This window comes from Mastomys coucha, unplaced genomic scaffold (genome assembly GCF_008632895.1).
Source record: "Mastomys coucha isolate ucsf_1 unplaced genomic scaffold, UCSF_Mcou_1 pScaffold7, whole genome shotgun sequence".
In the NCBI taxonomy this organism is placed as follows: domain Eukaryota; kingdom Metazoa; phylum Chordata; class Mammalia; order Rodentia; family Muridae; genus Mastomys; species Mastomys coucha.
In genome coordinates, this window is record NW_022196913.1 from 80,092,138 (window position 1) to 80,115,912 (window position 23,775).

Consider the following 23,775-nt stretch of genomic DNA (forward strand, 5'->3'; position numbering starts at 1 on the left):
AGGTGACAGAAGGAAAAGCAGAATCAAGCTACAGGACTTCTCTTTTTTTCTCTTTTCTCTTTGTTCTTTTAGTGAAAACAATAGATTTTCCCCTCACATAAACCATAGTTCTCCCTCCCTCTCCTCCTCACATTTCTCCCCACCTCCCCTCCCATTCAGGTTCAACCCCTTTCTGTCTCTCATTAGAAAAGAAACTGGCTTCTAAGGGATAATAATAAAATAAAATATAACAAGTTAAAACAAAAACGAACACACCAGAATTGGACAAACCATACCAAAGGAAAAGAGTCCAAGAAAAGGCACAAGAAACTGAGACCCACAACAAACAAGCAAACAGAAAAGAAGCGTAAAAATGATCCAAGGAGATCAAGAACAAGTTTCCAAATCAAAAGTTTTGTCCACATACATAAATTATTTTCTTTTTGTGGGCGACACAGTAATTATAGCTCACTAATGACTTATATTATACCTAATTTATTTAAAAGAGAAGAAGTTACTTAAGGAGTCCCTACTTCAACATCCTAATTGAAAATAAAAATAATATAGCATAACTTAATAAAGTTGATTGATTAGGCTGTGGCCCGAAGCGTCTGCGTCCGGGTGGCATTCTAAGCATGCTGTGATTGTCTCTTCCTTTTCAATGATCAGATATTACATGAAGAAATTCCAGTGTGTGGTGCAATCCAGCAAGAAAGTCAGTTGGAAAGAAGTGTCATCATCATGTGAAAAACTGCCTCATGAGACATCAAACAGACATATGGAGCTTCCTGGAGTAGTGACAGTGAAACTCACATGATGAAGCATGTCTTAGAATGTCAATAATTAAACTATGTTAGCAGCTAAATAAATAGGATTTAGTCATTACCAGGAGACAATGGTCTTGGCTTTGAAACAAAAAGAAAATGAGGGTGTGATAAAAAGATTTAAAACAATAAGGAGAATCCATAATGCCAAGGTCAAGTTGTCATCAACTATAATGCAGGGTAAATAGTTGCCCATCCCATAAACTATAATCATTAGTAACAATGTGTGTTATAATGTAAGATGAAAGAAGAGTATGAAGAAGGTCGAATGCATTCTCTCAACAAGGCATCTAAGGAAATCACAATCTGTTCTCACCGCTGTGGTTCCTCACTGCCTGCTCAGTCTTACCTCACCTACTTGCTCCAGTACACTCAGACCTAAACCTTCTCCATAAGAGCATGTACCCTACAGTCCCACTGGAGCCCATAAAGATGTTTTCGTGGAAATAGGTATGATCAATGAAATTATCTTTAGCACACAGAGATGTCCACTGTAAACAGGAACTTGGAGCTGCAGAGGAGAGCAAATCAAGCATCTGCAGCAGGCCCTCCACTTTCCAAATCTGTGAGCCCCTAGAATACTGTGTGCTAGGAGTTTTCCTTCAGTGACTGTGGGAACTGTGTGTCTGCAACCTCTGCCATTTCCCACAAATTGAAATAGTCCTAAGAAAATAAATACGCAAAGGAACCCAGCGTATTTCCAGGCCAATTTTGTCTTAGCTATGCTTTACTAAGATGAAATGCATCCATCAAATCTGATCTCAAATCCAAATATTACGGCGGATCCTTTTAACACTGGAGGATCATGCATTACAGGCTGGCCTAGGAATTAACAAAACAAAACTGTGCACACACACAAACACCCTGAGACTTGTCAAAGATAAATATTCACATTTAAATGTATTTACACAAACTTACTTGCTTTAGTAAGCTAGATAGAGAGATTATTATATGCATATTCATTTTTAAAGATGGCACAAAAAGGCAAATTTTGAAACACTGTAAGACCAAGCCTAAAACAAATCCTCCATATGTTTGCTCCTTTGAGCTTGTGTTTTATCCATAGCTAAGAAATTTGTATTTAATAGTAAAATATGGAATGTTTATAGGAGCAGCAATTGGCAGCTTCTCCTTTCCAGATTTTTCAACTGCATTCATTCCTATTTACTCATTTCTATTCTGTTACATTCCCAAGCCACAAAAGGCATGACAATTGTTATAGAGTTTAATTGTTATAGTTCTTAACTGTCCCTGAAGATACAATAAAGTTATTGTTATAATGTTTTTGATTGTCCCTGAAGATACAATAAATTCGTTCCAATTATATTGAAAATTGACATGTTGAGTAACTTTTCTGATCGATACATGATCACTGAGGAAGTAACTTAATGTCACTGAAATATCATTTGAATAGTGTATTGAATATCCCTGCCCAGCACACATGTGTGCACACATTACCAACCCCCTGCTGCCATTACACACACAAGGCTTTTTTTTCTAATAGATATGGGAAAATAGTCTAAAGGGAAAATCTATCTACCTGATTTGGGAGAAAAAAACATGATTCATCTTATCATATGAAAATGCTACACATCTCATACACATTCCTAAAACCTTGTTTAAAATTCACAGTGCAGAACACACTGAGCTCCTTCAGGAGCCATTTCCACCACTACTGGGAGGGGATTCATTGCTTTCCTAAATACACTTTTTTTTTTTTAAAAAAAAAATCATTTGCTTTTGAGATTGTGGCATAGTTACATCATTCCTCACTTCCATTTCCTAACTCCAACTCCAACCCTGTAGAAGTATATATTTTAATAAATCCTGGTGGTTTTGTGTTTCTCGATACCCACTCCAATGTTCTGGGTTCCCAAATGAAAGACACACACATACAGCCTTTATATTTTGATATGCCTAAAACAGCTCAATGGTTGGGCTACTTCCAAACAACCACCACTAATCTGCCTCCCTCTGATATTCTCTAGTTATTATTTACTAAATCCTATATTCCATCTTGGCTGCTCTGGAACCAGTTGGGTAGCCCTCCTGGGCCACTCTCCCCTGTCTCCTACATGGTGTCTATGTTCTCTTGCCCCCACCTTCTCAGGTAGGGTACCTCTCCTACTCCTGGCATAATGGGTCTTCTTCCTTCTCTTTCCTTCCTTTCTGTCCCTTTTCCAGGAATCCTAAAAGTCCTGCCTCTCTCTACCTTGCTTAACCATTGGCTATTGGCATCTTTATTTACCAATCAGAACCAACTGGAGGCAGGGTCCCAGAGCGTGTTGTGTTCGGATGCTCATGTGAGTAGTTTTGGGTATCAAAATCAACATAACACAAGCAGCTACACAATCCTACCCCCTTTACTCCTCTTTTCTCTCCTTCAAATTCATGGTCTACTTTTTCACTAACTGTTGTTGCATGCTTATATATATGTACATACACATTCCTGAATATAACCTGAGTATTTCCAGGGTTGATAATTTAGTATTGGTTAAATAAACTGGTGTGCTTTCCACTGGGGAAGATTATTTTTCCCTAAATTTTTGCTTAAGCTGTTACTTGTTTCTTAGATAAATTCTTTCCATTGAGAGGATGAGAGCTAGATAACAGAACATTTTCAGTCAGCTTCTTCTATGACGATTCTTTTGTTAACTGTATTTTGTGAGGTGAGCAAACTAATACTGTGAATTATATATTCATTCTTAGTGCTTTTATTAACTTGGTATAGCATAGTATGCAAAGTTGAACCCTTCACAAGGTAACTGCAGATGTCACTGCTGTGCAGTAAAGAACCTTTATGATTTGTTTGGAAACATTTAACTGACAGATTAAATTTGGCTAGTGAAGACAGAGAGGTGATGCCCTTTGAAAAGTTGTGATTTGTTTTGGAAACAAATGCAAAGTTATCCTTCCTAACTGTAAGACCTAAATGAGTCTCTAAAAAATAATTTCCCTCACTGTAATATGTTTCTTTAAATTAGTTTTCAATTCTCTGTGTAACTTTTCTTATAAATGAATCAAGTGTGGAAAATCTACCATCATTCTCTCTCTCTCTCTCTCTCTCTCTCTCTCTCTCTCTGTGTGTGTGTGTGTGTGTGTGTGTTTGTGTATAATTGTGAATTGAAATGGCATTCACATTAAATGTCTTACCTTCCGATAGTTGTCATGATTGGACACTTTGTCATTTCCATGGATATAATTTCTACACTCAAAAACAATCAAACAACAAATAGCAACAAAAAGTGTGTGTATAAATAACTTCTTTCCAGAAAATAGCAGATAGAGATTAAAAACACTCGTGCAATTGTGTGGACTGGACTTTGGACCCCAGTACCCATGTAAGAAGCCAGTCATTCTGTAGACACCTGTGACCACATCTTAGGGGGACAGAGGCAGGAGGATTGCTGGGGCTTGTTGGATGACAGCTGAGAAAGTATACCCACCCCATGTTCAGGAAAACATCCTTCTTCAAAGGAATGGAGGGAGAATAAAGAGAACACCTGACACCTTCTCTGCCTCCCCACACAAAAATAGGCACATACACTTGCACACATACATGAACACATGTATATGTACACACACACACACACACACACACACAAGCACATGGGACTCTTAAAAGCAATAACAAAAAAGAAATAGCAGGTAACATTTCAGCTTGTGCTGGGCACTATTTGTATCTGTTTTTATGGCTGGCAATTGCAAAATTTTTATAATTAAAAAAATCAAACTATATGAAACGAGTATGGCAAAACCAGCACAATTGCCTTTATTAGTATATGTATTCTCACACTCTGTTATCAATATACAAAAGGCAATATTAGCCAATTCTCTGTGCATTATGTTTGCTGTATTCAGCTGAGTCTCCAATTACCCTAAACAGAACTATTCCCATTTGGATCCCCAATTCCTGAAAAGGAAAACACCTATAAGAATGCATACGAAATTTGACTAGAGGGACACAGTTCATAAATAATGAACCATAGTTCCATTAAGATCCTGTGAATTGAGCTGTGCCATAGGCATATAGCTATGCAAAGGCAAAGAAAGAACATTGTCACTTTAGGGACAATAATCATCTCTTTAAATGTCTCTGCTTCTTCAAAGGAAAGAATAACAAGCACTACCTGAGCAGTTCTGGCAGAGGGTCCTGTACCCTTACCTGCTGGCCTGGCTTCATTATATATCTCTAATAAGTAGGTGTAACAGCTCCCTTCCTTCAGTTATACACTGGCTTGTAAAGAGGGATTAGAAATGGCTTGCCCATCTTCTATTTGCTTTCCCAATAGCAGGTTCATCTTAAATGTGAAGCTTAAAAGTCTGTAGTAAGAACCTTTGTAGAGAAGAGTTAACACGAAAGGGTCTTTCTAATTTAGCAGAGCTGTGCACTTCAACTGAAAAAAGTTCTAGGAAGGCAGAGCTGTGGGTACCCAATCCTTATGCTCAGTGATGTCCTTCCCTATGAGCTGGACTAAGGTGATGATCAATGAAATTTAGAAATATCAATCATGAAAGATACATCAGGAACAGACCTCGAAACCTAAACATAAGAGAGAAAAAATAGGCATTGAGCAACAGACGTTCTGCTTCCAGATGATTCATCTGTATTTGCAAGCATTCACTTTGGCTTCTGTGGAAACAAAATGAAATTAGGATGGAATGCAAATGACCTTGTTATACATTTACATAACATTCTTTTCATGGTTCTGCTCAAGTGAATTGAGTCTTTCCTGCCAGGAAAGGCAAAAAAGCAAAACAAAGTAAAACCACAGAGAAGGGTGTTTGCTTTAAGGAAACCCAGAAAGTATGCTAGCTTATGGCCAGCTCTCCTTTGAACCAGTTTTCATCATCTTTCCTGACCCCCTCATTAAGGAATTTGATAGAATACTAGATACCTCTTTCATTTTATATTTGTATATGCCTGACACAGTTTTGTTGTTAATTTTAAATAAATCTTGTTTATTTAAAAAACACTTGTCTCAAGAATAATTTCCCTCATTATAGTATGCTTCTTTACATTATTTTTCAGTTGCCTCTCTGGGTGTACATAAATGAATGTCTATGTATATAGGGAAGCTAGAAAACAAAGAAAACCCACGTAACCTGGTCTGTCATCCACCGCCTTATTCTTTTGAGTCAGGGTCTCTCACTGAACCTGGAGCTCAATGGTTTTGTTTGGTTTAGTTTTGTGCTAGGCTGACCTACGATCCTCCTGTTTCTTCTACCTCCCTTACCCCCAACACTACGTTTGCATGTGCATAGCCACAGACAGCATTTTTTTTTTTTAAGATTTGATTTATTTATTATATGTAAGTACAGACACTCCAGAAGAGGGAGTCTGATCTTGGTAAGGATGGTTGTGAGCCACCATGTGGTTGCTGGGATCTGAACTCAGGACCTTCACAAGAGCAGTCAGTGCTCTTACCCACTGAGCCATCTCTCCAGCCCAGCCAGCATTTATTTAATAATTGGTTGCTTAGGGTACAAAGTCAGGTCTCCACACTTGTGCAGCAAATGTTCTTACCTGTTGCATGATCTCCCATCAACTAAAGAAAAAACATCTTAAAATGGAGTACTTTTTGAAAAATTTGAGATTGTGTCTTCTATAGTCTGTTCTGTCCTTGAACTCTCTACAGAGCTGAGGATGATCCTGAACTCCTAATTCTCCTGCTTCTATCTTCCAGTGCTAGGATTGTGAGCATCATAAGTAGTTTCTGCAGTGCTGGGGGTCAAATCTCCACCAAGTGAATGCTAAGCAATAACTCCACTGACTCAGCTAGGGGGCGATTGTGTGCGGAGGGCAGTGACTTGGTGTCTATTTGACATGGACAAGAAAGATATCACATTTTTGAAAAGTGTGAATAAAAGAAGGGTGTGCTTGGTCTCACATCATTAATTATAGTTTAGATAAGAAAAAGGAGCTCAGTTCACTTTCTGTTTGTTTTCCAGCTTACAGAAAGAATCCTGGTGCATCTATGTGTCATATCTATAACAGGGTCACAATGTGTGATAGAAACGGAATCAATGAAGGGAAACATAGCTAAGTGGCTGATTGGCTCTTGATGAAAGCTGAATAGCTTTGGATTACCTTTCATCCATATCCACAGAGCTGCAGCTTTTAAAAATGCTTCTTTTCTCATAGAACATTGGGTGTTTCGTCTTCAGTTTCCCTTCAAACAAATTCTGTCCTCTTTTCTTTCTTAATCATGTTTTATCCTTTTTAAAATAAGGACAAAGAGCCAGGGTGATTCATCTTATTCTCACCTTCTGTGAATCATCGTGGTGAAGTGTCTGTCCTTCAGCAGATGATGCAGCCGCAGCAGCTTCCCCAGCTGCTCTAGGTGTTTCAGCTGCCTCTGCTGCATGCTGGAGGCTGAACCTGATTACTAACAAGCAAGATGCTTCTGAATATTCAGGATTCTTCCTGTGAGATGTTTCACTTGTTTTAAAACAAATGTGCTTTTAAATATGTACAGTTCAGACATGCACACTGTTGACACCTTCAGGTATATAGTTAGTGAGGTACAAACCTCAACTTCACCTCTTTTATGAAATAGTCTATAAGTTTTAAAACAAAAAGAGAATGCATTTTTATATAACCATATCTGTGTTATATAGATTAAGTAAAACACTTATTATTACATGGGTTGGATGTACATAATAGTACAATCTGAATTTCTTTAATGACATTTTCGGGACATGTTAATCTCCCTCACTGTCTTTGTACTAAAAAGAGCTCTATGTTGTTTTGTTGTTGCTGTTGTTGTTGTTTCTTTTCCCCTGATAGTTGTAATGCTAGAGAAATTCCTTGTTTGTCTTTTCAGTTTTTATCCCAAGATTGAATAGCCTGAGGGTCTAACCCACTGTTTTTTCAGTGGGAAACACCATTGTGTCCTTAAAATAAGAGCTGTTCCCTTCCTGTTGTTATGCCTGTTAGAGCCAACACCATGATAGGTCCAGGCTTTGTCTATGTCTGTCCTTCTCCATGCTAACTATCGCTTTTTGAGATAGACCCAGACACACTGTGTCTTCTTCTATACCTTACACTGATAGTGACTAGGGAATGAGAAAGCTACAAGTCTCCATGCATCTGGCTAAATAAGAGTACTTGGAGTCTACTTTCATTAGACTTTCTCTACAGCTATCATAAGCTAATTAATTTATCTGGATCACTTTTCAAGGAGTTGTCTCCCTTTATTGTTTATTTATCAGTCTTGACTAACATATTAGCACTCACCAAAGTAATGGCTTGATTCACCTACTAATCTCTATCTTGCTTATTTCTAGCTTTTTATTTTATGTTTGTGAAATATTTTAACTGCCTTGTGCAATTTCGTTTTTTAAAAAAAACTACTTTGTTACTGAGCTATTGTTTTTAAAAGATTTATTTATTTTATGTATATGGGTATACTGTAGCTGAACAGATGGTTGTGAGCCTTCATGTAGTTGTTGGGAATTAAATTTTTAGGACCTTTGCTCACTCCAGTCAGCCCCACTTACTCGGGTTGGCCCACTGGCTCTGGTTGGCACTGCTCACTCAGTCCCTGCTTGCTCTGGCCCAAAGGTTTATTTATTATTATACATAAGTACATTGGAGTTGTCTTCTGACATGCCAGAAGATGGTGTCAGATCTCATTACAAGTGGTTGTAAGCCATCATGTGGTTGCTGGGATTTGAACTCAGGACCTTCAGAAGAGCAGTCAAGTGCTCTTACCTGCTGATCCATTTTGCCAGCCCCCTTGTGCAATTTCATAAGCCAGAAATATACAAAATTGCACCACACAATAGTGCTGATGGGTGAGAAAATATTAATTAGGCAAGTTTTGAATCACATTATGTGGTGGTTTGAATATGCTTGTCTATGGGAGTGGCAGTATTAGGATATAGAACCTTATTAGAGGAGGTGTAGCCTTGTTAGAAGAAATATGTCATTGTGGAGTTGTGGCTTTGAGGTCATATATGTATGTGTGTGTATGTGTTTGTGTGTGTGTGTGTGTGTGTGTGTGTGTGTGCATGTACCTATCTATCTACCTATCTATCTATCTATCTATCTATCTATCTATCTATCTATCTTCTTACCTATCTGTATGTATTGTTCATGTCTGAACACTGGAATCCAAACCTCCTTCTTGGCTTTTCTAGTACCATGTCTGCCTGGACACTGTCATGCTTCCCATGATGATAATGGATGGAACCTCTGAAACTGTAAACCAGCCTCAATTAAGTGTTTTCCTTTTTAATAGTTACCTTGGTCATACTGTCATTCACGGCAATGAAACCCTAAGTATCACACATTGTTATGTTTTTAGATCTCCCAGTTTAAGACAATAAGTTTTGCATTAGAAATTATCTATTTTTTCTACAAAACACCTCTCAAAAAGATAAAAAAGGAAGGGAGCAATTTAACAATGAAATGAAATAAACAAGAATACCAGTAAATGTTAGATTAAAAACTACTTGGAAACCAAACATTAACAAGGAGTGTTGGATAATACTGAGGAAAGAGAGGAAAGACACTGATTTTAAAAGATGTTGTAGGAAATATGTTGGAAAAGGAGTTCATAACCTATGCAGAGACTAACAGAGAGACTCACAATACATTGGCCCAATTTAGTTAAATGACATTATTTTAACACAAATGGAGCTTAAAGCTCAGTAAAACACTTTCTTGGGTTGCTTTCCAGTGGCTGGGTATACAATCTAAATGGCTGAAGTGTAAGACCTAAAATACGATGTGTGGTATCTAAGGCCTTATCTCAATTTGGGAATGATCAGGGAGGCAAGGAGAATTGAAAGGAGAAATTTTTTGAAGATATAGATCCTGTTGATTGCTCACTCACTTTGTATCTCTCTCCTTACACTGTACAGGAGTGGACATCCAACAATGACTGTAAGACAGAATTGTGTTGAGCTGAAAAAGGAAAAAACAACTTCTGGTTTCAGACTTTAAAGATGAAAAGAGAATAAAAAAAAGTTTCATCCAAGATCATTGTCTTAGTTAGGGTTTCATTGTTGTGAAGAGACATCATGACCAGGGCAAGTTTTATTAAAAAAACAAAACAAAACAAAAACAAAAACAAAACAAAAACAAAAAAAACTTTCATTGGGGCCGGCTTACAGTTTAAAAGGTTCAATCTGTGATCATCATGGTGGGAAGCATAGCATGGTGCAGAGAGATTTGGAGCTGGAGGTGCCAAGAGCTCTACATCTTGATCTAAAGGTAGCCAGGAGGGGACCGTGTCACATTGGCCAGACTTGAGCATGTATATGAGACCTCAAGACCCCACCTCTACAGCAATACACTTCCTCTAACAAGGCCACAACTCCTCCAATAAGGTCACAACTCCTAATAGGGTATTGCTACTTTTCATGGACTAAGCATATTCAAAACACCACAATCAGAAGTTATAAAATATTATATTGTGACTTATTAGTGGCAACCACTCTTTTACCAATTATGTCCTATTTCTCTTTTGAAAAATTGTTTATTCCTTGCGCTGCTCAATTACTGAACCTTAAATACTCCCCAACAGCCTCAGTTACCTAGCTCATGCCACTTCTAATTCTAATTCAGAAAGAGCAAATAACCCAGAGCTCATTACTGTTTGCCTTAGTTCCTCCTTTGAGTAATAAAACTTTATGAAAAACTTGTCCCTCCTCCTCAATGGTCAGCAGAATTCTTATGGTGTATGTCTACTCAATATAAATTATTAGTTCATATTTTACAAAGTCATAGACTCATTACAGATTATGTATATTGGAGCAGTGTTTAACATCTAACAACAATATGGTTTTAAAAAGGCAAGAACATATAATCCTAAGGTAAACACATAAACATGTACCAAAGGTACATAACTCAGGATGGGAGTATGGCTTAGTGGTGGTGGTTCTTGTGAGGTTCTGACTGTGGTTCAAATATGATGAATCAAATAAACAAATAAATAAATAAATAAGCCACATGGAGAAAATCTAATGACAAAATGCAATGTTGTCAGAGGATTTGTTTAATTACAAAATAGATGAATGTATTTTAGCATCATTTCTTCTACTGGACAAAAAAACCTTCATCTTTAATGAAAAAAAAATTAACCTCTACTCCCTAGGAGTTTTAAAATAGCACACTCAATAAAGTGCAAACCCCAGAAGAACACTAAAAGCATACTTAATAATCTCTTCTGCTGTTGTGATGTTTCCAGTAATTTCTCTTATGAAGCAAATCACAGTGGGGACAGATGATTATCCAGGTCTTAGAAAAATATTGACAGAGGACTTTTCACTTATTTATGATAGTCTCTATATAATCTAGAAAAATATCTGAGGGGGATGAGGAAAGTATTCAATGTGACGGAGTCCAAACCACTTGCTGTTGTCATTTATAAAAATCCATGAAATGATGGTTCAATCCAACCAGGCAAAGCTGACAGGAGATAATCTGCACATATGTAGGTAGTCGAAGTCCTTATGTGCTTTACTGCAGAAGAATAAACACTTGAAGATAATCTGGGTTCGAAGCAAAAGCTATATTGCAATATATATTGCAAAATATATTGCTATATTTTGCTTTTTTTAGCAAAAGCTAAATAATAAGTTGGGTCTACTGGTACAGGCTTGTCATCCTGACACTTAATTGAGCAAAAGCTCAAGGACTCCTTTCACTACAAAATGACCTAACTAGACAAAATCTTTTTGGTAGAGGTTTAAATTACTGGGTATGAACAAAGAAAAACAGTACCTAATGAAAATAAGAAAAGACTTCTGGATATTTCAAAGAAAGCACCAGACAATGAGGATGACTGCTAAGAAAATATACCTCCTAGATATTACAGGAAGGCTATACCCATGGCATCTCAACTCTCTGATGTGTATCATGTCCACTCTAATAGGTGTGACAAAGTAGATGGGGAAACATCCCACAAGGTCCCACTCCTAGATGAAGAGCTACAGGCAATCAATGGCTGCCAACAGAATGAGAATCAGTTTTGTCTAGAGATGAGCATGCTTATAGGTTTCTGTTATAAGTGTGAGCCCTAAATGTATGCAGATACAAGCAAAACTAACTGGGATTAGGGATTGTGTGCGTGTGCGTGTGTGTGTGTGTGTGTGTGTGTGTGTGTGTGTGTGTGTGTGCATAACTGTAGTAGCTAAAGAACAGGTCACAAATTCAAAAGAGGGAAGTGGGGGTTGGGACACAGGAAGAGGTAGAGGATTGGGAAGTGGGAAGATATAAGTATAGTGCTCATGTATACAATTTTCTAAAACAATTAAAATTAAAACAACTAAAAAAGATTCAAAGAAAACCTTAGAAATTGTCAGACTTGTTCAGGAAAATAAAATACAGTGTCAAAGATATTAATAAAATTGTGAATTGAAGTCTAACTTTGAGCCAAGAGAACATGTAGAGGAAGGGAGGGAGAGAGAGAAAGGGAGAGAAACGGGGGGAGAGATAAATGAGGCAATGATTAAATACATTCCAGAGCTGAAGGGACATGTGTGTCTTTAAACTATCAATTCTACAATACCAGGTTTCTGCTTCTGCATAGGGTGTAGGAAGCTGCACGGAACATTGTTCCCTTCCCACATGAAGATTCAAATGCCCATATTTTATTGAATTTGTCCAAGAGCTGGAGTTACAGAACAAGCTGCCTGGTGTCTTTTAATGAGACTGGCTATGAAATCTGTCTTATCTGTGGCAGAACAAAGCATGCAAAATCATTAACAGCCCAGGCAAGTGGGTAAAAAGAGAGCATCCACAGTTTTCAAAATTTGATGAAACTGAAATGCTGAACCTTGCAAAACTGTAAGTGTTTAGAAAATGCCAATACCAAAGAGCATGAAGGGCCTCTATAGAACATCACTGGATACTCATTTCAAGTTAAGGTGGGAAGAGGAGATCCAAGAATCTTTCTTCCTGCCATGAAAAACAGAGGGGATGTACAAGAAAAAGACTGTACCTTCCGGTCTCCATTTGTGCCTTGGAGCTAATCCTATGGCACAGCTCTCTGTACCCAGATCCCACCAGGAGAGATCTGGTATCCCAGAAGTGCTGTCAGAAACTACCACTGTTGCTCCAATAACTGTCCAAGAAGGGACCTGCCAGGAGTCCACAGGGCACAGGAACTGTGGAGCAGCTGGGGACAGGATCATTTCCATTTCCTGCACCCTAGAGCTAACCCTGTGCCACAGCTCTTCATATCTAAATCCTGCCTGGAGAGAGCTGGTCTCCCAGGAGTGCCGTCACTCCTAAGTCCACAGGTGAGACAACAAATATTTCTCCAATAACTGGCCAAAGAGGGACCCGTCAGGAGCCCACAGGGCACAGGAACAGCAGAGCAGCAAGGGACAGGTTCCTTCCCATTTCCATCTGAACCTAGGAGCTAACCCTGGGCCACAGTCTCTGCACCTCATTACCTCCCAGAGAGAGATGGTTTCCAGGAGTGCTGACAGACCTAAGATCACAGGCTCACAGGCACACAGGAGGGACAAGCTCCAGTCAGATACAACAAGATTAGCAAATATCAGAGTTAACCAGATGGTGAGAGGCAAGCAAAACAACCTAAGCAACAAAAAGCAAGGCTACTTGGCAGCATCAGAACCCAGTTCTCCCAACACAGCAAGCCTTGGATACCCCAACACACCAGAAAAGCAAGATTTTTATTTAAAATCACATCTTGTGATGATAGGGAACATTAAGAATGACATAAAAAAAAACTCCCTTAAAGAAATACAAGAGAACACAGGTAAACAGGTAGAAGCTCTTAAAGACAAAATGCATACATGTGTTAGAGAGATAAAGGAAAACACAACCAAACAGGTGAAGGAATTGAACAAAACCATTGAGGATCTAAAAATGGAAATAGAACCATTAAGGAAAGTTCAAACAAAGACAGCCCTGGACATAGAAAACCTTAGAAACAGATCAGGAATCATAGATGCAAGAATCACCAACAGAATACAGGAGATAGAAGAGATAATCTCAAGTGCAGAAGATACCATAGAAAACATTGACACAACAGTCAAAGAAAACGCAAAATGCAAAAAAGCTCCTAACCCAAAACATCCAGGAAATCTAGGACACAATGAGAAGACCAGACCTAAGGATAGTAGGTATAGAAAAGAGTGAAGATTCCCAAATTTAAGGGCCCATAAATATCTTCAACAAAATTATAGAAGAAAATCTCCCCAACTTAAAGAAAGATATGCCCACGAACACACAAGAAGCCTACAGAACTTCAAGTAGACTGGACCAGAAAAAAATTCCTTCTGTCATATAATAATCAAAACACCAAATGCACAAAACAAAGAAAGAATATTAAAGGCAATAAAGGAAAAAGGTCAAGTAACATATGAAGGCAGACCTGTCAGAATTACACCAGACTTCTTAGCAGAGACTATGAAAGCCAGAGGATCCTCTGTAGAAGTCATAAGGACTCTAAGAGGACACAAATGCTAGCCCAGGCTACTATACACAGCAATATTCCCAATTAACATAGATAGAGAAACCAAGATATTCCATGACAAAAACAAATTCATACAATATCTTACCACAAATCCAGCCCTACAAAAGATGATAGAAAACTCAAACAAAAGGAGGGAAACTACACCTTAGAAAAAGCCAGAAAGTAATCTTCTTTCAACTAACCCAAAAGAAGATAACCACACCAACATAATTCCACCTCTAACAACAAAAATAACAAGAAGCAACAATCAGTTTTCCTTAATATCTTTTATCACCAATGTCCTCAATTCCCCAATAAAAAGACATAGACTAACAGACTGCATAGATAAACAGGACCCAGCATTTTGCAGCATATGGGAAGCCCACCTCAGTGACAAGGACAGACACTATCTCAGAGCAAAAGGCTGGAAAAATTTTCTAAGCCAATAGTCCTAAAACACAAGCTGGAGTAGCCATTCTAATAAAACTGACTTTCAAAAGTTATCAAAAAAAGATAAGTAAGGGCACTTTATACTCATCAAAGGAAAAATCTACCAACATGAACTCTCAATTCTTAACATCTATGTATCAAATGCAAGGGCACACACATTCATAAAAGAAATTTTACTAAAGCTGAAAGTACGCATTGTACCTCACACAGTTCTAGGGAGATGTCAACACCCAACTCTCATCAACTGACAGATCATGGAAACAGAAAATAGAGACACAATGAAACTAACAGAAGTTATGAACTAAATGGATTTAACAGATATCTATAGAACATTTCCTCGTAAATCAAAGAAATATACCTCTTCTCAGTACCTCATAGTATCTTCTCCAAAATTGACCATATAATTGGTCACAAAACAGGCCTCAACAGATACAATAAGACTGAAATAATCCTATTCATCAAATCAGCTCACCACAGACTAAGGCTGGTCTGCAATAACAATAACTAAATAAATAACAGAAATCCCACATACACATGGAAGCTGAACAATGCTCCTCCATTCTCCGAAGCTCTTCTTGAGGTCTCATCAAATCCTGCCTCATTAGCATAACCTGGTGCTCATAGCATGCTGCCTCCATCTCCATCTCCAGCTTTTCAAGAGCCTCCTTGATGTTCCGGTTCACTTGATCCTGCTGTTGCTTCTCCATTTCAAAGAGTGCCTTCCAGCGCATGGCATACACATACTCAAAGGACCCAGGTTGTGCAAATCTGGGTGGCTATTCTCTCTCCTTGTGAAATTGCTGGGTTTTTTTTTATAACCAGCTTCTCTGGAAGTCCCTCTTCATTATCTAACTGGTCCATAGGCTCTATAGTCACAGATGAGGAAATGTGGATACCAAGAAGGAACCTTCATTGCATCTCTCCGGAGCTTTCTGAGCAGCTGGCTTCCCCGAGAACTCAACAATGCCTTTCCCCGAGGGCCTTCCTTGCTCATCCACAATGACTACAGCCCTCCCCACCTGCCCAAACACAGAAAAGGCTTCTTCCAGCAGTTCGTTGGACACATTCGAGGAAGGTTGCAGACTGTAAGGGATGCACTGTGACAGGCAAAGCACACTCACAGCTGCTTTCCACGGAGTGGCATATTGTCCAGCTCCACTTTGGCAATTTCTGCTAGGGTTCATGTTTCCAAGCAAATAAAGCCAAAGCCTTTATCCTTAAGAATGAAAACTTCTGTCATCTCTGTAAGAGGTTAATGGCTGATTGCACCACAGTTGTTCACGTTTATCTACCAGAACTAAGTTAATCTGATGTTCATGTTCACCTTTCTCTTGAAATAATTGTACAACTGATTTGTATAGACATTGTTCTTAATATGAACATGGTAGGTAAACATTTTTTTACTTTTCTGATAAAGTATAGATGTTGCCCCAGATTCTTTTAACGTCAAGGAGATGCTAACGGCTTGTGGGAGACTTCCTATGGAAGAGAGGGGTTTCGACACTGTCATTGGAGTGGGTATGGCAGTGACATAATTCAGAACAGCAAGGTGTGGCACATCTTCTCCATATCTCTAGGCAGCTGCAGACTTAAGGTGACAGACAAAGCTGTGACATTTTATGCAAGGACTGGCTCTAGATTCTTGAGGAGCATAATACAGAGATTTTAAAAAGTGATTTTGTAAAAATCTCCACTATGGTCTCTGTTACTCCAAAGTAAGTGTGTGTGATTTGTTCCTCATACTGCAGTAAGTAAAAAGAAAAGAAGCAAGTAACATAAACATTCAAAGACGTTTCAATGTTGGGTGAATTTTGTTTTTAGATGCCAATAAAACTTATTTGTTTGATAAAAAAAAAGAATGAAAACTTCACCTGCTTTTCCATATTTCTGAAAAGGTTCCCTCATTTCCTCCTCAGTGATGTCAGGGGAAGATTGCCCACAAAGAGACGGCTACGTTGGGTAAAGGTTTTCTCTCCTAATTTCCTAAAATTCTTTAGGTCAATAGTCAAGCCTTCACTCCGGCCGCTGGCCTTCTGTCCATTTGCAGGTATTGATGGGGGTGGCTGCTGCTGCTGCTGCTGATGGTGCTGCTGCTGCTGCTGGTGGTGGTTATGTTGATGATGCTCTTTGGAGTATGATTCTGCTTCTCCAAGTTAAAGGTTTTATTGCTCTGCATTTTTGCACCCTTGACTTCGATTTGAACACAGCCAAGTGTCTGCCCACAGTTCATTACTCAGAGTAAGAACGAGGCTGCATGGCCTCCACTATCCCAAGAAATGAGCTTGCAACAAGCTGACATAGATAGATGCCTCCCAAAGGGGGGGGGAGGTTATTTATTATATGTAAATATATTGTAGCTGTCTACAGATACACCAGAAGAGGGTGTAAGATCTCATTATGGATAGTTGTGAGCCACCAGATGGTTGCTGAGTTCATACTTGAACTCAGGACCTTCAGAAGAGCAGTCAGGGCTCTTAACGACTGAGCCATCTCTCCAGCCCCACTTCTTCATTACTATATAATCCCTTAAACTAGAGACTCCTGTGTTTCTAAAGCAATGGTGTCTATAGCTAAATCTATAGCCATCATTTATGTGGCTTACTGATGATAAATAGAAAAGGATGTATGAAAAAACCATATAACAAAGAAATACTGAGCACATAAACCTCAGGTAAGCAATCCATAAGCCAATGGTCCATCAGTGCCATTGTTTGTGACTCACGATTAAAATACTCTGCCTTACATTATAATAAAGTATAGTCAACAAACAGAAGAAATAAGTATGTATAAATGACAGCGATTTTATTTCTCTTTCCCCTTCCTTGTAGGCAAGCTGAGTTCAGTCAGGGCTAGCAAAGAATAGGATTTTCACATTCTAAAATGAGCCTGTAAGTACTTAGGCAATCACAGAGGAATCATGGGCCTCATGAACCCTTCATTCATTCTGAATTTCATTCATATCACAAGAGCCTAATGTTTTTGCTCAAATGCAGAGTTAGTTCACAGCTCAAATCCCACCAATATCATTCTTTGTCCCATTCCTCAAGGCCAGACAAGGTTAGGAATTGTCATTTTCTTTATCTTACCTTAAGCTTTGGTATGACAACCCACAGAGAACTTAATAATCACCAGTTCCTGAAGCTAATAATAATGGATTTAAGATCTATAAAATCATACCAATATAAGCAAGCAACAAAAGTCCATTTTTATTAAAATTATATCTTTTTCCTAAAAATAAGGACATCTAACATATGCTGTGGGGATATAAAATGAGACAGATGCTGATTTTAATTATGCTTAATTAAAAACTGTAATGTGCAACTACGACAAAGCAAAGCATATTTGGCTTCAGTTCTTTTTCTTTTCTAAAAACAGGTAGGTTGAAATCCAGCTTTTAAAGTATGAAATCAAGTCATTCCAAAAAAGTTGCAACAGAAGTAAAACTGTTTAGTTGCGACTCTCAAATATGCAATAAAATGTTCATAGGTTTTCTTTACAAAGTAAGGAAATTGTAGAATTTGAATCCAGAAGTTTGAAGGGGCTATTTGTGGAGATTTTTCTCTTCAAAACGTTTAGAAACATCATCTATGAGCAGGCACATCTTTTATCTACACTGAAGGCCTAATTTGAGATGAAGTTATTTTAATAGCAGGAAGAAACGTGGAAGAAAGAGGATGAAGAGTAGATAGGAAGCACATTGATAATTATTACATTTCTTCAGAACATCCCAGACATCAACACTGTTACACTTTGGAGAAAGAAATAATACAATCAACTCATCTATCAGCAGTTAAACTCTTCATTCACACACACAAAAATATGTTCAAGAGTTTCAATCCAGTAGATTTATCATAGAAATATGTACAATGGATTGTTCATGCCAGGAACAGGCCCGTGCATAGATAGCAGTATGTGGCTGAGTATTCTCAGTGCCTTTATAGAATTTGCTTACATCAAAGCCATCATGTTTCTCTATGTATTGTGGCATCCTCTACTTGTTTCTATCATACTTGGTTTCATTTTGCAGAGGTATATCTTTTTCATTTCTTACCAGTAGCCCATGAACTTGGATTTTGGCAATTAACACTGTAGTTGCTAGAAAGCATATTGGGTAAGTTTTTTTTTTTTTTTTTCAGTTTTTGAAAATCACCCACTGGAAATATGAGCAGACACAAAATAATAAAGACCTTGTAGGTAAGACTACTTCATACAAACTTTAGCCTCTTGGAATCACTCAGATGAACATGGCAGTGCATGAATCAAATGAAGTTCGCGACTCTCCAGTTTCCACTAGGGCTTTTCCTGAAGACCCCATGGTAAAGCAAGAAACACCTCCCCTGAGAACAGAGATGCCAATGTTTGTCATTATTCTTTTTAGATAAAAAGAAATAACCCAAACAGTACATGAAAGAACCACTGGATGTGTGACTTATCTGCATCAGAAGCCTAGTCGTGGTGTCTGGAAGATGGTAAAAAGGGAATCTTGGTGTAGAGAAAGAATGATGGGTCTACTGGAATAATAAACAACTGTTGTCATGTCTTTCTTTAATGTCTACCAGAAAGTACATTCTGACTAGGGAGCATTCAACAAGGGTGGAGAATGACTTATGCTGTGGATGACAACCAGACAGCCACTCAGTTCCTAAACAAAGATGTTAAGAGGATGCTGCCAGAAATGTAGGCTATGAAAAGCCTCAGAGCTCAGTTGTCATTTCTCTAAGGCTACTGCTTCTCCTGAATGCCTAGTAGAGACCTACATGCAGAGCCATCTTCTGGCAGCATGAAGCCTAATTCTGGAGCGAGGTGGATTACACAGGCACTTCAGTGCTCTAAGTCAGGAGGGCACCACAATTGTACCTTAAAGAAAAATCACAGGTAGTTCAGAGGAGGAACTACGTATATATCCCCTGCTCTTTACTGAAGCAAAGCCTATGCAACACCTATAAAGATCTGTGAATCAAATAATTTGCTCACATGGAATTCTTGTTGAACATCATCTCAGACCAAAGTCTTCCTTACAGTCAAGGAAGAAGGGATGTGAATTAGATGACCATCTGACCTGAAAGCAGCTGGCCACACGATGGCCAGAAACTCCATTAATACTAAGGTGTCAGCTGAGGTACCTCGAGTGTTTGGGGTTTTCTCTGAGGGTATGGCACATATGTTAAATCCGTGATCAATACAAAGTTCTGAAGCTAAATATAAACTGCCCACAGCTAAAATTCACTGGCCGAGAGCTAAGGATAAACACAGAATTGGACCTCTTACCATGACTCCTAGCGAAACAAATATAGAAGAATATAAAATATGTGTTACCACTCCCTGCTCCACAGACTGCTTCATGGGAGACTATGGGAGGAGTCGGGAGATGGAACATTCTTCTATCAGAACTAAATGCTCCTAAGACTTAAAGACAGCATTCTGTTTCCTTATACCAGCAAAGACCTCAGTAAGGGCAAATACTGCCAACCTGGTAACTGCAATGGACTCCTGCCACTAAGAGTGGCCCTGGTTTCTGCCACACAGATATTTGTGCATCTCTAATGCTTTTATATTCACTTAGAACTCTACACTAGTGGTTACACCAACAACTGTAGAGAAAAAAAAGGAGCTCTAGCTCCCTTTGGGGTTGAAAACTTTTTTACTCTTGTGGACAAACAACTTATATCCCTGACATGTTGGTTAAGTGAGAGGAAACATGAAAATGTGATGTAGAAAACACATGACAAATTCAAGTAACTGCATTGTGACATTCGGATTCTTTGTAGCCAAGGTACCTCTGTGCTTTTATTTTATACTTTTAGAAATTGCCTCACTAAACATATAGTCTCATTTCTAGAATGTCTTATTTGGAAACAAGGATACTTTCAAAAGCAATCATTTAAAATTAGGTCATAATGGAATTGGGTAGAATCTAATATAATAAACCTTGTATGAAGAGAGGACATATAGACATGAAGACACAAGAGCTGAAATGACATGAAAATACAGAAACAGCTGTAGAAAACTGAGTCATACACTGTAGATACACTATAAGATAAGACACACCCAAGACTATTGGAATCTGGAAAGGAAGGACCCCCCAGTCTTAAGGTATCCCATAGGAATGGTACCCCTTTATTGTCAGATTTCTATGCTTGATTACTGCACAAGAATAAATCTTTTTAAGCCATTCAGTGTATAGCAATTTGTGACAACCACCCCAGGGAAACAATCTACCAACTAAATTGAGTGCTTTTTTTTAAAAAAGTAATTTTATTCACATTCATATTTTAAGGTTACATGATGGGTGTATCAAACTAGTGTAAGAAATGGGCCATGAAGATGCTACTGCATCCAAGCTATCTATTCTTGTTTTTTAAAAGGCATATATGATATATCTAACAGTGTAAGAGAATCAATGCACTAACCTTTTACCAATTAGTGATGGAAGCAGGTAGCTAAAGTTCCCATTCCCATGTCTAGTGTTGAACATCTAAGGTGATTTCTACATGGTTCCTCAGAGCATCCACTGCAGTAAGCAGACCAAAGGTGAATATGCCTTAATGTCTTTAAGTCCTTTCTTGTTTCAGTTTTTCCTTTCATTTGTATAGTTTTCTAGGATCTCTTCTCATGAGCAGTCCTTGCTACTATACAAGAATCCAAGATTAAAAAACAGGCAATGAAACCCAATTTTTTGGGGGGAGGGGTATCTCAAAATAAGTCCTAGTATAATATCTTCCATATAATAGTTGTTTTATAAATACTATATGTTATAAGAATAAAGAGACATTAAGATTGAACTATATCCATATAAACAACTGGATACTCAGTACTATAATATCTTTGTAGTGATCCAGGCTATGTATCTTTTTCTTGCCAGCATGAATACTGAGAGCAAATTTATTTAAAACTGCAAGACAAGTCTTCTGTGGAAAGTTAATCATTTATAACCTTACTAATATTATTAAAATAAAATTAGGTTCCTACTGTTTATATAGTCCCAGAGAACCACACAGATTCCAGATCTTCACCTCAACAGATGACCCCTGATAAGAGATCATGTGTCTTTCCTGACCTTCTGTCCTTTAAAATCAGGTACTGTTTTATTAAAGGTTGTAGAAATGATTCCATGAAAGAACTCTTCCATATCCTAAGATGAATTTCTCTATCTCTGCATACAAAAATCTAGAAAAAAAGTGGAGTATAAATGAATGGGTGCAGAATCTAACTAAATGGCATTGTCTAACATGAGTGTGTCTGTGGAAGCTCAAGCTGGAACATGTGGGGCCGTTGGCTTGCTCTCTGTCATTCTAAATAGATACAGTTCTCTGGAGTGCATCAAATGATAATGGTTGTAAGGAGTTCTGTCTCTGCCCTGCTCCGTTTATTACTAATGTCATGCTGCCTCAACTTTCCGTCCTTATATTTTCTCCTCATCTTCAGTCTCTTTCTGTAGGAGAAGTAGGATCTAGTCTATGGTTCTCTAAGGAAGAAGCAACCTTGTATGGATAAAGTTTCCTCAACTTACTGACATGCTATCACTGCACTGACACACTGAGAAACAGAAAGGATCTTCATTCAGGCTCACCAGCTTTACCAAGTCATGCTTCTATCTGAAGAGGACCATAAGCACTTTTTATCCTCCTCCTCTAGTGCTAGGGTTTGAGTGTAAAATGTTCTCTATTGGCACCTGTGTTTGGACACTTCATATGCAGCTGGAAGAATGTTTTTGGGAGGTCCAGGAAACATCTGAACATGGGACCAAGCTCTGACAGATGTAGACTCATAAGCCTGAGCTAATGAGTTATAGTGAGGACTATTTCTCCTTTGAGCATTGTCAGATTTTAGGTTTACAGTGATGTTAGCATTGGGGAGGCTCCCACGGACCCTGATGAAGCTGGTTCTAGCTAGCATGCTGTATCTGCCATCGTGGACTATCTCTCCTCAAACCATAAGCCAAAATGGGTCTTTCCTTCCTTATTTGTGTCACTGTCCTGCCACTGCCAGGAGAAATCAATTCATACAGTTTGTCTTTGTATATAAACCAAGTAAAATGTTGAAGATACTTCCTGATAAGAGGATGGAAAATAATGAAGCATCTAAAATTTGAGGAGGAAAGACTATGATTGGGTAGTTTTATTTGTAGATTGACTCTTTCTATGAAAGCATAATTCTTAAATGTGACCCTAAGTTGCTTGATGACTTTGCTTTAACTATCTCTTTTTATTTTTATTTTATTTTTATTTTTATTTTTTGGTTTTTTTGAGGCAGAGTTTCTCTGTGTAGCCCTAGCTGTCCTGGAACTCACTCTGTACTCCAGACCAGGCTGGCTTCAAACTCAGAAATCCCCCGACTCTGCCTCACAAGTGCTGGGATTAAAGGAGTGCACCACCACTACCCAGCTAACGATCTCTTAATACAATACTGTAGTCTGGTCACACTGGTTCTCCAGACAGGGACAAACAGGAATCGTACTATAAGATGTGCTAAAGGTGTCATGGATTCAAATTAAGTACTTGTGATTGAAGATTCACTCAAAAGACAAATTATACTTATAAATTCTCACCAACATGACTGTCTAAACATGGACTGAACAAGAACAACAATAGACATGCTAAAGTAGGAGACATGGCAATGTCCATGAGATTTCAACATTACACAAAGAACTAGACAATTAAGGCATGCTGAGAGCAGGAGAAACAGATTTACCCAGGAGAGAGCACATGAATTGGTTATCTGGTATCAAAAGGCCAGTGCTGAAAATAAACATAAAAGTAACATCATATATGCAAAGCAGGTTGTATTTATGTATTGATAAATATACTACATAATATACATAATATATAATATATATGCATATATAATACATATATATAATGTAGAGAGATGCATATATTATATATGTCTTAGTGATAATATGCTAATATATATATGTATCTTAGTGATAAATAAAATCTGCTTTGCCTATATGTTACTTGTACATATATTAAGATATATTCAGGTGACAACAATTTTTTTTGTGGGTGCAGTGAGCTTTATTGATGGTATTCAAGAGAGTAGGGAGGGCTCCCTAGGCCTCTCCTGTTATTATGGGGGTCTGG

General features: G+C 38.2%; 1 pseudogene; it reads right to left on the reverse strand.

Annotated features, from left to right (window-relative positions):
* Positions 1-16,868, reverse strand: part of LOC116081558 — a 33,743-nt pseudogene extending 16,875 nt beyond the window's left edge.
* Between the last annotated feature and the right edge of the window lie 6,907 nt (positions 16,869-23,775).